The following is a 14828-nucleotide window of genomic DNA, read 5'->3' as shown; positions in this document are numbered from 1 at the left end:
TGGATATCTATGTAGGGTCTGTTTAACTGGACAAGAATTGTGCCCCCTTAAAACAGGCAGGGGTTAAACAGGGACCACCCCCTCTTGCTCGGTTAACTTTGCTTCATCTCTTTCCCTTGGGGTGGCACTTATATCTCAGCAGGAGGGAGTTAGTTTGCAGAGCTCCAAGGTGCTCCAGGCCCTGGAACTGGGGAGCCCTGCTGGTGTCCGTATTGATATTGCCAGCATTACTGAATAAATGTAGGGTTACCATTCGTCCGGATTTACCCGGACATGTCCTCCTTTTTGTGTTAAAAATAGCGTCCGGGGGGGGAATTTGTAAATCACTCAAAATGTCCGGGATTTCCCCCCCCAGGCAGAGCAGAGCGAGCGGCTGGGAGGGCTGCAGGAAAGTCAGACGCTCACATGGGGCTCTGGCAGCCAGAGCCCTTCCCCCTGCAGCTTGCCGGGCTGGACTCCGGAGCAGCTGTAGAGCTCCTCCTCCCCGCCCCCCTCCCTCCCTCCCTGCATTCTGAGCCGGCCGGGCCGTTTGCACAGCCTCGGCAGCTCCTCCTCCCCTGCAGCCCAGCGACCCGCTCCGGCAGCATTGTGCAGGGGCAGGGACCCGGTTGTGTGTTGCGCTGGGGAGCGCAGCCACGTGTCCAGCTCCGCACAGAGCCCAACACCCTGTTTTGAGCGGCAGGGTAAGGGGGCCAGCGGGCAGGAGAAGGGGCAGGGAGATTTTGGAGGGGGCAGTCAAGAGACAGGGGGCTTTTGGGGGGGATGGAGAAGGTTTTGAGCAGTCAGGCTACAGGTAGGGGGTAGGGTCCTGGGGGGCAGTTTGGGGGGGGGTCTTAGGAGGGGGCAGTCAGGGGACAAGGAACAGGGAGGCTTAGGTAGGGTGTGGGGTTCTGGAGGGAATAAGGAGCAGGGGTCCCAGGAGGGGGCAGTCAGGGGGACAAGGAGCGGGGGGGGGTTGGGAGCTCTGGGGGGGGCTGTCAGGGGGCAGGGGTGGGGAGAGGGATCGGAGCAGTCAGGGGACAGGGAGCAGAGGGGTTTAGATGGGTCGGTAGTTCTGGGGGGGGCTGTCAGGGGACAAGGAGCGGGGGAGAGGGTTGGGAGTTCTGGGGGGGCTGTCAGGGGGTGGGGAGTGGTTGGATGGGGCGTGGAGTCCCCGGGGTCTGTCTGGGGGTGGGGGTGTGGATAAGCGTTGGGGCAATCAGGGTACAGGTAGGAGTAGGCTCCTAGGGGGCCAGTTAGGATGTGGGGAGGGTCTCAGGAGGGGGCAGTCAGGGGACAAGAGGCAGGGAGGCTTAGGTAGGGGGTGGAGTCCTGGGGGGCAGTTAGGGGCAGGGGTCCCAGGAGGGGGCAGTCAGGGGACAAGGAACGGGGGAGGGTTGGGGGTTCTGAGGGGGGCGGGAAGTGGGAGGGCAGGGGCGGGGCTAGGGCAGTACGGGGGCGGGGATCCTCCCGTCCTCTTTTTTGCTTGCTGAAATATGGTAACCCTAAATAAATGGTGCTGCACGGCCCACGGCCCCCTCTTTCTGCAATGCATCACGCCAGGGTTTTTTTTGCTTAGGGTGATGTTTTCCATTCATCTTTCCTCTTTGTCAGACAGTCTGCGGTTTTCATGGCAGTGGGTCGGGAGGGAGGGAGGAAAGGGGAGAGAGAACTGCTGAAGTTGGCAGGGAGCCCTCCTGTTCTGCGGCGCTATGTGAAAAATGCCCTTTTGGCTCAGCAAGGCCTGGCTGGGCCTTTCCTGTCTCCGAGGAAACGGACGTGGCTGACTGTGGGTGCTCCGTCCCTAAGCGGGCGGGGAGGAGGGGGACAATAGGAATCGTAGTAGTTACCTCCCTTTCTAAAGCACTTTCAGATCTGCTGCTGAAAAGCACAATATGAGAGCTAGGTTTTATTACAGAGTCCTTTCCAAAATGTCCCAAGGAAAAGCTTTCATATGGAGGTAACTTTCCCCCTCCATTTGTATTTCCAGTGCTGCTAACTCTCATGACTTAATGATGAGACTGGTACTATCTGTTGTATTTCTGAAAGTCCCAGCTCCTGGAGTCATGTGAATTCATGCAAAACATAGCTTTTTTTTTTTTTTTTTTTAATGTATGTTTCTAGCCCTCGTGGTCCTGGATAAAAGCTTAGAAATGTGACTCCAGTGTGACCTAAAAGGTAAAAAAAAAAAAAAAAAAAAAAAAAAATGACAGCAATTAAATAAAAGGAACCCAAATGGGGTGTGTATTTAAATCTCAAGATTCTTAAGTCAGTCCTGTGACTTTTGAATTCTTGGGGTTGGCAATACTTTATTTTTAAAAACTTACGCTTATTTAGCTCTGGATTTGCCATCCTGAGCTTTCCCCTTTTTATTCCCAGAACGGAGCCCAGGGAGCGTGCAAGGTATAGGAATTGGGAAGTATCCCTTTAAATAGTTTGGGAACCCTTTAGTGGGCCTCACTGTGTGTTCTATTGCAGAAGTCTCCAGAGCCAAACAGAGCAACAGTGTGCATATGGGGCTAGGCCACATGTGTTTGTCTGCTGCTAAACACAGGCTGTTTAGGGCATGGGATTCTCCAGAGCTTGGAGCCCACCAGGCGTGTAGATCAACAGCCCTTCCCAGGCTGCTTCAGCCAGGCGAGGCAATAAGGCTCCCTGAGTGATGAGCTAACCCAGTGGTGAGTGTGTTACAGGTCCCCCTCTGTGCTGATCCACAGAGATATGAGTTGTTGCAGTGCCAGTTCTGGCACTAATTCACACTGTAGCAGTTCATGTGGAGGTGCCCACTCCAATCCCACAGTGCCAGCCCAAAGGGTGGCAGCAGCGGCTGTATGAATCAATCGGGGGGCGAGAGAGAACCTCAAAGTTATTTTGTGTCCAGCAGCCTCCTTAAAGAATTCCTTTTATATTCATTGCAGCCAATCCCCATCCCATGTCCACCATGAGGGACACTGCAACACCATCAGGGTAGCAGGGCCTGGAGAGTCTATGGGACAAGTGGGGGCGGGAGGGCAGGAGAAGGGCCTAAAGAATTCTCTGCACCTCCCTCGACTGCCCCATGTCTGTCTCTTGCTAGCTTGGTGTCACTAGCCCTTCCTGTAACTAACTGATGCTGATCAGTGCAAACCGTCTCAGTTTCCTGTAACGTGCCTGTGACAGGTCCCCCCGGGGTGCAACCTGGAACTGGGGTACCACTGAGCCCTCTGACCCACCAGCCTGGGCTCCTTCTCACACGTGCTTCTGTGACAAGTTGCAAAGCCCTCCAACCTTACACTTTCACCAGCATTCACACAGGTAGGGACACACCCAGCTGCAGTCACATGCAGGCTTTCTAACCGCCAGCCTCCCAGCCTAGGACCCCAGAGTAGTACTGTCCTGCCTGGTGAAAATTTGGCCAGTATATGGGTTTAACACCTGGTCCGCCTCTCCCTCAATGTGAAGAGGACCATGTACACTTGTGGTAACCAAGCTGAGATTTTCCCCAGGGACCATAGGCAAATGCACACTGTTTTGGATTAAAACATAAAATAAGTTTATTAACTAGAAAGGGATAGATTTTAAGTAATAGCAAACAGCGCAAAGTAGATTACCTTTTAAAAAACAAAACCACAAACTGAGTTTAACATACTAGATAGGCAGGATATGAATTAGCAAATTCTCACCCTGAGTGATAAACAGGCTGGCAGATTCTTAAGGCACAAGCTGCCTTGGCTTTGGAGCTTGGATTTCTCAGATTTTCATACACAGGCTAGAAATCTCTTTGGCCTGGGACCATCACTTTCCCCCAGTTCAGTCCTTGTTCCTCAGGTGTCTCCAGGTGTGTTGTTGTAGGGAGAATGAGGTACCCACATGATGTCATTTTCCCCCTTTTATATCTTCTTCCCACTTGCTGGAAAGCTCTTTTGCTGTGACCTGGGTCAAACAGTTCCCATTGTGTAGTGCTATCTCTGAAAGGTTTCTGTTGTACACAGTTCCTGGGGTAATCCTTGTGCTTGTCTGCATTTCCTCAATAAGCCACTAACATTGTTTGGCCTTTTTACTGTTGTATCTGAAAGGCTGCTTGTGGGTGTTTTTCAGCCTCATAACATGTTTCAATAACACATACATAGCCAAACTTCATAACTTCATATACAATGAAAGCATATACAATCCAACCAGATATTAATGTCTAGCAGATCAAGACTTTTAAAATGATATCTCACAAGGCATACTTTGTACAAAACATATCCTAATTACATGACAGTGGTGAATATTGGAGTGCCAGGGTGTCACAGTGCCCACCCATGTTTGCTTGCCCACAATGAGGTTTTACACATTCCACGTAGCCTGACTGGTGAAGGAGATTCCCAATGAGGTGTGGGGCTATCCCTGCCTAGGACTTCAGCCCTACCCCAGCATAGCAATCAGAAGTTGCTCCCACCCAGCACCAGGTGGGAAGGTGAGTCAGAGGCCTCCATCCAGCACTCAGGAAGTCGCTACTCCGAAAAGAGGCCATGGATGGAGGCTCTCGAGGAAGCAGCAGGCACAGATTCTAAATGGGGAAAACAGATTCGTAAACTGTCTACCTCTCCTGGTGTGGAGCAGGATGACCCTGACCCAGCACAATAAAGGGCCAGGGAGCAGGACAAGGGAGGGGCAGGATGGTACGGGAGCTTGCAAGGCGCCCCCAGCTAGCATCTCCCTGCTTCTCTCCATGCTGATGGGTTATGTGGCACAGGGGTGTGGAGCCAGGGGGCAGAGCTGTGTGGGGAGCTGCTGTCTGGCGCGTTCTCCTCTCAGGGCTGTGGAACTAATAACTCCTGCTGCCCTGAGCAGCAATAACTCCCGCTTGCTTGACTGTGGGAAACCAAGAGGTGTGTGCTGGGGAGGACTGCTTAGCAAGCTCTCAGTGAGCGGCAGCACGGCACCTCTGCTGGGCAATGCAGAGGCTGAGGGAGGACCTTGCAGACAGCCACCATGGCCTTCCCTGTGTGTCCCCACCCATCTCAGTCCAGTGCCTCGAAGCCTGGTCTCTGCACAGCTGTTAGTGCAGAGGGACAGTGGTTCCCTGTGTGGCCTATTTGGAGCACACAGGGGAACAGGATGCCCTGCCTGGACACAGAGGCTGAATTACCTCCTTAAGGCAGAGTCCCGCCAGGGCATGGCTCATGTTCACTGGCAGGGCAGCTTGTGCTGTATGTGTCTCCTGAGTCCGTCAGCCTGGCACCTTATCCAGCACCCAGAGTTAACTCCCCTTAAAAAGTGATTCAGTTCCTTCCTCCCCACAAATAACCTCAGTCTGGCTCCAGGCAGCTCCAGGATGGGAGCAGGCTCCAGCCTGCTGCCTGGGGAAGGTGTTTCTTGTAGCTTGATGTGCTATTCCCCGGGTGGTTCCACAAGGCCTGGGCTCCCTGCCAGTCTGCTGACAGCCAAATTGAATTACACCGGGTAGGATGTAAAGCAGGGCTAAATTTATACATTAAATGCTGAAGTTACACAAAGGCCCTGTCGGAAAGGTTCAGCTCCCCAGGGCAAGTCATGCAGAAGGATCTGCAGCATCCCTCCTCCCTGCCCCTGAAGGCTTGGAGCCTTCCTTATATGATACTTAAAACTGAAAGCCAGCCGGGCCTGTGGTTTGGAGCTATTCAGACACCTGCCGCATCATTTTGCAGGGATATTTTAAAAACTGAGGTCAGGAATTAACCACACCAGGCCCCACCCAGTTTGAGTGCATGAGCCACCCCCATGACTGTTCTGGATGCTCCCTAGCACAATATGTGGAATTGCTGATCTTATTGAACAGGAGGCATTTGTTAAACAAAACAACCTCGGCTACAGACTCAGGGCACGTCTCCACTGCAGCAGCTGTGCTGGTATAGCTCAGGCGCTTCCCACCTTGTCAGCAGGAGGTTTTTCCATCAATGTAGTTAATCTATCTCGCTGAGAGGCAGTAACTAGGTTGATCTAATTGTGAAGTGCAGACCAGGCATTATAGAAGTTTCCACATCATTTGGGTCCCCCCTTTGTCTCTCTTGTTGACCAGAGACCATACCATGCATGGAATGCTACGCTGAACAGGGAGACAGCTAGGACTAGATCTGCAAAGGGGAGTTAGGCTGAGCCTTTGAAGGTCTAACTTTAGGCACGCTGCTGCCTAGTGGAATCTACAGCCCCGAGGTATTGTGCCAGAGAGAGGGTAAGAGTGACTTTCTAGTTAGTGGTTCGGGCATCCCCTTGGGCTGTGGCAAAGTCAGGTTTGAGTCCCTGCTCCCATATATTTAAGTAATTTTTACAAAGCGGAACAGCTTCACCAGGAGATTGAGAACAGCCCACTCTGGACTCTCCCTACAGCTTAGTGGTGAAGGCACTTAGCTAGGAGATCTGGGATCAGATCCCTGCTCCACATGAGGCAGAGTGTGGATTTGAACCAAGTCTTGCACCTGGCTTGTGAGTGCGCTACTCACCATCCTACTGGATACAAGGGAAGACTCACCACCACCTCCGCTGTCTCAGCTCTTGCCATGTTCCACCCTCACAGCCTGTGCTCTGCCAGCGACACCCTTTCTCTGTCCTTGCCTCAGCACTGCTCCTCGCCATGGCTTTCTCAGCACCCAGTCCTCAGTCCAGTCCCCTTTAAAGCCTTGCTTCTTTGTGGTGCCCACTGGAAGTGAATTAATAGTGCTACAAAAAGTAATGCCAAGCTCCTCCCACCTCAGGGTCTTGCACTGTGTCCTGCCTTTTTAGACTCCTTGGGGCTGGGCCAGGTCTGCGTTGTATTTTGTCAAGCCCTGGTCTGCATATAATAATTCTTACTCCTGCTCACATGGAAAGTCAGCCCTTGTGCTGGGCTTCTGTGAGAACAAGTCAAGGTCAAAACTGCATTCAGTCTTAGGACAACCTTTCCTGCAGACATGGTTGCAGGCTGAGAGCAGATCTGGACTGATCAGGGGTTCTGCCCCATGCTGTATTTTTTTCAAGGCTGTTTTTAATTTTCTCTGTCTATTTTCCTTTGGAGCAGCATATAGATTCCAAAGACTGGGGCAAATTCTGCTGTAAGATAGACAGAGGATCTGCCTGTCCCCATGTCCCTCTATCTGTCCAACATCATCTATCCAGAATTTGGGCCCTTTGAGTCAAAGGAACAAATTCAGCAATGGCACTAGAGAGTGTGATTACAACTCCTCTCAAATGAAGGTGTGCCAGTCTACACCTGGGTTGAATTTGAGCCACACTAAAAAACATAAAGTACCTCTGGGAAGTGAAGCTTTGCTTCAAGGGAAGGCGAAGGGTCAGTCCTGTGTAGGGTATTTGTAGGGGACAAACACATAGAGGCAGAAAAGTGACCCAGTGGGGTATTGGGAGCAATGGGAAAAGCCCTCCATTCTGACCTTCAGCAGCTCCCTGACCCACCAGCTGGAATGTTATAGTGGATTAGGCTGAGATCACCATGCTCATTTCACATGTGGTCTAGTCCTAATATTAAATCAGGTCTGCACAAGTGAAAGGTTGACAGCAATATCCCTCCCGGCACTATTCCAGACATCAGTCCCAGGCTGTTATTTCATCACAGGTTGGGCCATGGACATGAACCCGTCAGCCTGCCCCTCTTCCACCTTCCAGAGGCTTGGGAAATCCAGCAGAGCCATGTTTGGATGATTAATATAATTTTATATCTGATTTGATACAAAATCCTGGGACGCTTTTAAAAAATAGAATAAAATCAAAACGGAGCCATTATTTAAATAATCCGTGGCTGAGAGCTCGGTGGCGGGGGATAGACGATTTAAAGGGATTGGACTCCTGCGCTGAAGCCTGCCGGACTGCAATTTTCTGATTAATTCTTCCACAAATAATGGGAAAACATCCTGCCCCTGATCCTGCTGTCCCTGATGCTGGCTCCATGTGGGTGGAACGCCACTGACTGCAGTGGAGTTGCTGCCCATCTACACCAGGGTGGAGGAGAATCAGACCCTTGGGGTTTAACCAAATTGAGATTATCCTTCCATTGTAATTAAGGAGAAGCATATACTCAGCAGACAGAGTTCAGGTTGATGGGACAGCTCTTTAATTCCCAAGGGCTTTTGGGCAGGGGAGAGTTTCCCTTGAAGCTTCCCACCACATCAAAGGCTTCTATGCCAGGTTTTCCTATTCTCTGGCTAAGCCGTGCTAGGCGTGGCCCCTTCCAGCCAGTAGGGGACATTAGAGAGTGAAGTGAGCATTGTCAGCACTTTCCCTGCCTGCTCATGCACAGAGTATGTTGTGTTGCCACCAAACTTGTGATCAGCCTGTGACTTTCGGAAAATGTATATCAAATGCAAATTTTCTGCCTTTCATAAACAGCTCTTAGAGCATGAGGAGCACAAGAACAAACTTACTGGTGAGCAGTGGCAGATTAGCCACTGGGCCAATGGGGGTCCGTGCCCAGGTGCCCCGGCCAATTGAGGGGCCCCGGAAAAATGGGCACCTCCATGCACTGACCCCATTTCCCCACTTGCTCTGGCCCAGGGACCAACAAAATCGTAATCCCGCCACTGCTGGTGAGGACTGTGTGCAATAGAAACTGTTGCTCTGTTTCACCCCATCACTCCCTTGCAAGTATTGGAAATAGGCTCTTTATTACATCCCCACCACCCTGTCTGTTCTGTGTACCTAGTACAACAAAATTCATGGCCATCTACAACTTCCCATTTGTCACCATTCTGCATACCACAGTCACTAAGAACATCACAGCAACAATGTGTGTGTGTGGGAGGGGGGGACACTGATCTTCCTGCTCCAAAACACACATGCCTACCTTCTGAGCTAAAGGAGAATCTCCATTCACACTCATTATAGGCCCTAGGACACACAGTCAAACGCTTGATCCTCCAGCAGGGAATGGGATTGGTCAGTTCCATTCTTGTGGAATGTCCCACTGAGTCCTTGGAGGGATGTCCATAAACCCTCATCAAATAAAATAGGCTTTTTAAAAATCGATCTTGCAGTGAATGTTTGATAGTGAAATTCTGCTATGTGAAGTCATCAATCTGTGTGAGAAATTCCTACTGAAGAGGTGGGGATAATAATAATTTAATCACTGCTCAGATGACATAACACACACTCTCGCAATGTATCTCCCGCTTCTTCCTCCACCCCCCTAGACTGCTCATGATCTAATTAATGGTCCTCTTTGATAAGATGAACTCACCACTGAACATCCCTTGTAATTAAATTACATGTGAGTTATGTTAAAGGTGAACTGAAAAGCTTTCCAGCAAAATGAATAAACAAACAGAGATTAAGAGTCGCAGCCTATCCAGAAATGATACACAGGGAGACCTAAAACTGCAAATAATGACATTAGCAAACAAAATAGGAAGGAACATAGGATTTGTGAAACAGGAACAGACAAATGGCCCGTCTAGTCTAGTATCCTGTCTCTGACAGTGGCCAATACCAGATGCTTTGGAGAAAGATGCGAGAAAGCCCTACAAAATAACTGACAATTTTGCAATAAGGGGCCTGTGGGGAGAGTTCTATCTACTCCCAGGCAGTTAGTGATTGGCTAGTGTCCCAAAGCACCCTTACAAAATGTTATCCTATCTAATGTAATTCTAGGTATTGGGCCAGATGCTCAGCTGGTGTGAATCAGTGAAGCTCCATGGAGCTAGACGGAATTACACAAGTGGCAGAGCTGGCCCGCTCTTAGTACTAGTTATACAAATGTCTACTCTTTTGTTGAATTCTACTGGGCTTGGTGCCTTGTGTCAGTGAGTTCCACAGGTTAACTGTGCCTTGTATATGGGATTTCCTTTAGCCATTTGAAATGTGTTGCCTTTCAGTTTCACTGAATATCCCCTTGCTTGTGTATTAAGAAAGAAGGTAAATAGGAGCCCCCACATTTTTTAACTACTGGTGAAAAGTTAGATGAGGCTGTCCAGGCCTCTTTAAGAGGAAGCAGGCCCAGCCCAGCTGTGCCTAGTTGATTTTCTGCAAGGGGGACTGAAGAGAAGACACCTGGCCTACCTAAAGGGTCAGGCAGTGGTTGGGAAAGAGAGGTGGGAAGGGGCGGCTGGGATTTGGGGGAAGATCTTGAGAGACAGTGATCTAGCTGTTGGAGTTTTCCCAGGGAGCAGTAGTGGAGAGCTGCTGGGGGAAGAGAGCTGGGAAAGCTCCAGGCCAGGAAGGCAGTGCGGGGAAGTTTGCCCACTGGTTTCTCTGAGCCTAGAAAGAAGGAAGGTTTGAGGGAATAGTCATGAGCTGGGGGCAGAACCCAGGAGGGACTAAGAGCTTAAGCCCCGGGTGGGTGGGCCTTGGTTATTTTGCATCTTCATTAAGACAGCAGCGTGGGTGGATGATGTTTATTCTGTGCTTTTTGTTTGGGCTTTGAGGTCAGCTGGGGGCCACCAGAGAGTAATCTGCAAACCTGCCTGCTCTGATTGAAGAGGGAGTCTGAAGAAGAGCCTGGTTTTGATATTATGGTGATGGGCAACACCTGGTGACTTTGGGAGCATTTATGATAATAAATTAGCTGGCAGCAATGGCATTATTGACCTAAAAATTTAAGGGACCATGCTGAGGCTGGGATGCCTGCGAGGTCACCTCTAGTCATGAGGGGCACTGCAATTTTAAAATCAAGATGGGATGTTTTGGTAAAAGATCTGCTCTAGGAATTATTGTGGGGAAGTTCTCTGGCTGCACAGGAGGTCAGACTAGTTGATTACAATGGTCCCCTCTGGCCTTGAAATCTACGAATATATAAAGAGATAGGTATTATTAGATGTCTTTTAACTCTCTCTTTAATTATTGTTTAAATTAACGTACTAGACACAGTATAAAGCTTAGTGATTTCCCAAATCACCCCTAGCAAAGAGATACATGACACTTTTTGCTCTCAAGTACTCTCCGTATAGAGCCTAATTTTCATTGCATATTTTTGTTAGCAGTTCAGCCTCTTCTTTGGGACTCATCTCAGAAGGGACTTACAGTGACCTTCAACCCCTCCCAAAGCTGAAGTTATCTGTCCCAGCTCTGACTAGCCCTGAACTGCATGGGCTAGTTCACCGCAGAAACAACGTATACTCCAAATGCATAGCTTTGTATGTAATCAAAGGATCAAAGACCTTCTCAGCTGCAGTGTGGCAGCCATGATGGGCCTAGTGAGAAAGGTGGAAGAACCCGATGGAGTATTTGGTGATATTGGACTTTTGAAAGGAGATCCAGTACAAATAACCTTAAGAATCAACGCGGAACCATACTGTGTATGTACATCTCTCAGGATTCCTGTCCCATTACTTCATAGAGTGGAAACTGAGTTAAAGAAAATGAAGTGGATTGGCATAATTGAGAAAATCTCTGAGCCAGCAGCATGGGGGGCCTCAATGGTACCAGTTATAAAGAAAAATGGAAAAATATGAATCTCTGTGGATCTTAAGATTTAATGAAGCAGTCGCAAGATAAAAATATATCCTCCCAACAATGGATGACTTCCTCCCCAAAGTAGGAGGAGCTACAGTATTCTCCAAGCTGGATGCTTTGAGCAGATTCTGGAAAAAATTCCTTTAGTCAAAGAAAGTGCTAAACTGAATATATTTATCACACTCTTTGGGAGATTTTGCTTTCAAAGATCATCTTTTGGGGTTCCCAGTGCCCCTGAAAGTTTCCAAAGAAAGATGGCAAATCTGCTAACAAACACAAATGGAGTTGTAGGTTTTCATGGATGATATCGATCTTTGATGGATATTGATCTTTGGAACACAACAAAACCCTCAGTGAAGTCCTAAGCCTAATCAGTCGGTCTGGACTGAAGCGAAACAAGGAAAAATGCATTTTCCGTCTACCCCAAATTGAGTTTCTGAGACAGACAATAAACAAAGATGGAATCCATCCTAGCTCTGAGAAAGTAAAAGCAATTAGAGAATTGAATGCACCAACTAATGTACCAGAACTGAGACATATACTAGGGATGGTAAATTACCTTAGTTGATATCTACAAGGCCTTTCTACAGTGACAAAACCACTGAATGAACTGTTAAAGTCCAACACATAGTCACACACACAGACACAGAAAAACAACATGCACAGATTGAAAAGGAGTGCCCGGTGAGCATATAGGCGTCTGAGAACTTTTATAGATATCTTTGTGAACTGGATTCATTTACACGGATAAAAGACCATAAACTGCTTGTAACCTTCATCAACAGAAAAGACTTGGATCCAACACCACTGAGATGCCAACGTCTATTGCAAAGGTTAGCGCAGTTTAACCTAATTGCTAAGTATGTTCCTGGGAAAAAATCAGTTAGAAGCTGTCGCTCTGTCATGGAGCACAGCATCGCACTCAACTTCCCATGAGCCTGAAGATGATGTAAAGGCATATGTGGATGCTGTGGACACATACAGAAAAAAGACTGCTCCAGCTACAAAAAGCAACCTCAACAGACACGGAACTTCAGGAGGTTCTAAGTTACATTGGCCCAAGTATCTAAAGGACACTAAGGAAGTGACAAGAGACTACTTTGCAGTGCATGGACAATTAAGCAAGTCAAATGGACTCGTGATTAAAGTCATTGCATCATAATTCCAAATGAAATGAGAGAAGAAACCCTAAACCACAACCATGAAGGGCATCAAGGAGTAACTAAATGCTGTGAAAAGCAACAGAGAGTCCTGTGGCACCTTTAAGACTAACAGATGTATTGGAGCATAAACTTTCATGGGTGAATACCCACTTTGTCAGGCGCATGTAATGGAAATTTCCAGAGGCAGGTATAAATATGCAGGCAAGAATCAATGGGTCAACCAGTCAGTGTGGTGGCCGGACATCAGCAAAGTATCTGCATGTGAATATTGCAGAACTAACAGACCAACACAACATAAAGTACCTTTAATAACAACACCTCTACCAGGCAGACCTTGGACGAGACTAGCTGCAGATTTGATGCAAATTCAGAGGACATCATTATCTGGTGGTTGTGGACTATTTTTCCAGGTATATAGAAATAGTGATCTTGAAAGATGTCACTTATGCAGTGTTACTGAAAAGCTGAAGTGCATTTTTGCTTACTTTGGTATTCCAAAACAACTGTTAATGGTCAATGGACCACAATTCACTGCATCAGAATTTAAGTCCTTCCAAATGAAATATGATTTTGATTTTATTACTAGCAGCCTACATTACCCACAAGCGAATGGAGAGGCTGAGAGAGCTCTATGGACACCCAAGAAAATCCTACAGCAAGAAGATCAATTCCTTGCTCTTCTGAGTTACAGATCAACACCAATAGCAGCTAGGATATAGTCCAGCACAACTCCTGAGGAGGAGACAACTCAGAACTACTGATCCAACTTTGGAAAAGAACCTATGTCCAAGTGGCCAGACATGAAGAGAGTAGCCAAAATGGATAAAAGGGCAAAAAAAGCTTATGAAAATTTTTGCAACAGATGTCAATCAGAGAATTAACCGGTCTCAAACCTGATCATCGTATTCATGTCAACTTGGCTAGAGAAAATGGATGGACAAGTCCAGCGGTCATAAGGAAAAATAATTTTATGCCCAGATCATATGTGATTGAGACCGACAATGAAGAGCTCAACAGAAACTGTCGACATCTACAGTTTGTTCCTCAGAAAGAACAATCAACAGAGCAAATTCCAGAGTTGGTGAATGAAGAACAAGAAGACTCAAGAATTCCAACCCAACTACAGCCAGTTGATACAACTAATGGAGAGCCAGATGACCAAGTTGTTATATGTTCGGGTCGTGTAATTAGAAAATCAGTACGATTCAGAGACACTTGGCAGACTGATCTGTACTGAACTTCAAAGACCCTGTGATAGTGTAACTATTGTAAACGGCAGGAATGTAGAACTTAAAGGGGCAGTGTAATGGAATGTTAAACTGTAATATACTGATGGCACTGTGTGTAAAATACCTGCTTTAAACAAACCTCAGCCATGCCTGGCAGAGCCTTGAAGGATCTTATGATGAATACATCAGGTGGTGTAAGCAAGCTCTGTTGCCAGTACAGATCTGGTACAGGAACAGGACCCTTTCTTCTGGGGTGGAATTCTGCAATTCACCCGCTCTCAGACCAGGACCTGGGTCACAGCCCCCTGGATACCAACCCTGACTAATTCACCAGGTCCATGTGGGTTTCCCTTTGGGAGTTTGTGACAGCAGCTGATTAAAATGATTCAAAACCAACTACTTCCGAACAAAGCAGCATTTATTCTTTCATCCAATGGTACAAAGCATGCAGGGCCAAAGTATAAAACAAAAAGTCCTACGTGCATATTTGCTTATTTAACCTTAACCTCTGTGTTCATAGCTCAGGCAGGCCTGGATTGTTACTTTCCATCTCTGAATTGGGCAAACTGCTGCCTGCAGCCTGATCCCTCTCTAGGAGTATGGTTTCCCAGGCTGTCAGCTTTTCCACTGCCACGTCCTCTGTAGCCTCTCCTAGTTCACCCAAACCCTTTCCCTCTTGTATGGGCTTTTATCCTAGGCTTAGCACTGGGACAGGTAACCCATCCTAACCCGGATGGAGCCATATTGGTAGTTTCTCCCCTCACTGCTATCTGAACTCCTCTGAAGCTTTGTTTAGTCTGCAGAACAGAAGAATGAGGGGGGATCTGATAGCTGCTTTCAACTACCTGAAGGGGGGTTTCAAAAAGGATGGATCTAGACTGTTCTCAGTGGTAGCAGATGACAGAACAAGGAGTAATGGTCTCAAGTTGCAGTTGGGGTGGTTTAGATTGGATATTAGGAAAAACTTTTTCACTAGGAGGGTGGTGAAGCACTGGAATGGTTTACCTAGGGAGGTGGTGGAATCTCCTTCCTTAGAGGTTTTTAAGGTCAGGATTGACAAAGCCCTGGCTGGGATGATTTA

At 48.0% G+C, this 14828-nt stretch overlaps 1 protein-coding gene across 1 annotated transcript in view; it reads left to right on the top strand.

Moving 5' to 3' along the window:
* Window positions 1-649: 649 nt before the first annotated feature.
* LOC117882552 overlaps window positions 650-14828 on the top strand; it is a 67758-nt gene continuing 53579 nt past the window's right edge. Inside the window, exon 1 of the mRNA XM_034780950.1 lies at window positions 650-683. The gene's annotated coding sequence lies outside the window, so the exon portion shown is untranslated. The remainder of the gene's footprint in view (window positions 684-14828) is intronic.

This window comes from Trachemys scripta, chromosome 9 (assembly GCF_013100865.1).
Source record: "Trachemys scripta elegans isolate TJP31775 chromosome 9, CAS_Tse_1.0, whole genome shotgun sequence".
NCBI lineage: Eukaryota > Metazoa > Chordata > Testudines > Emydidae > Trachemys > Trachemys scripta.
Note: the sequence above shows the minus strand (reverse complement) of the source record. Positions and strands in the feature narration are given on the sequence as shown.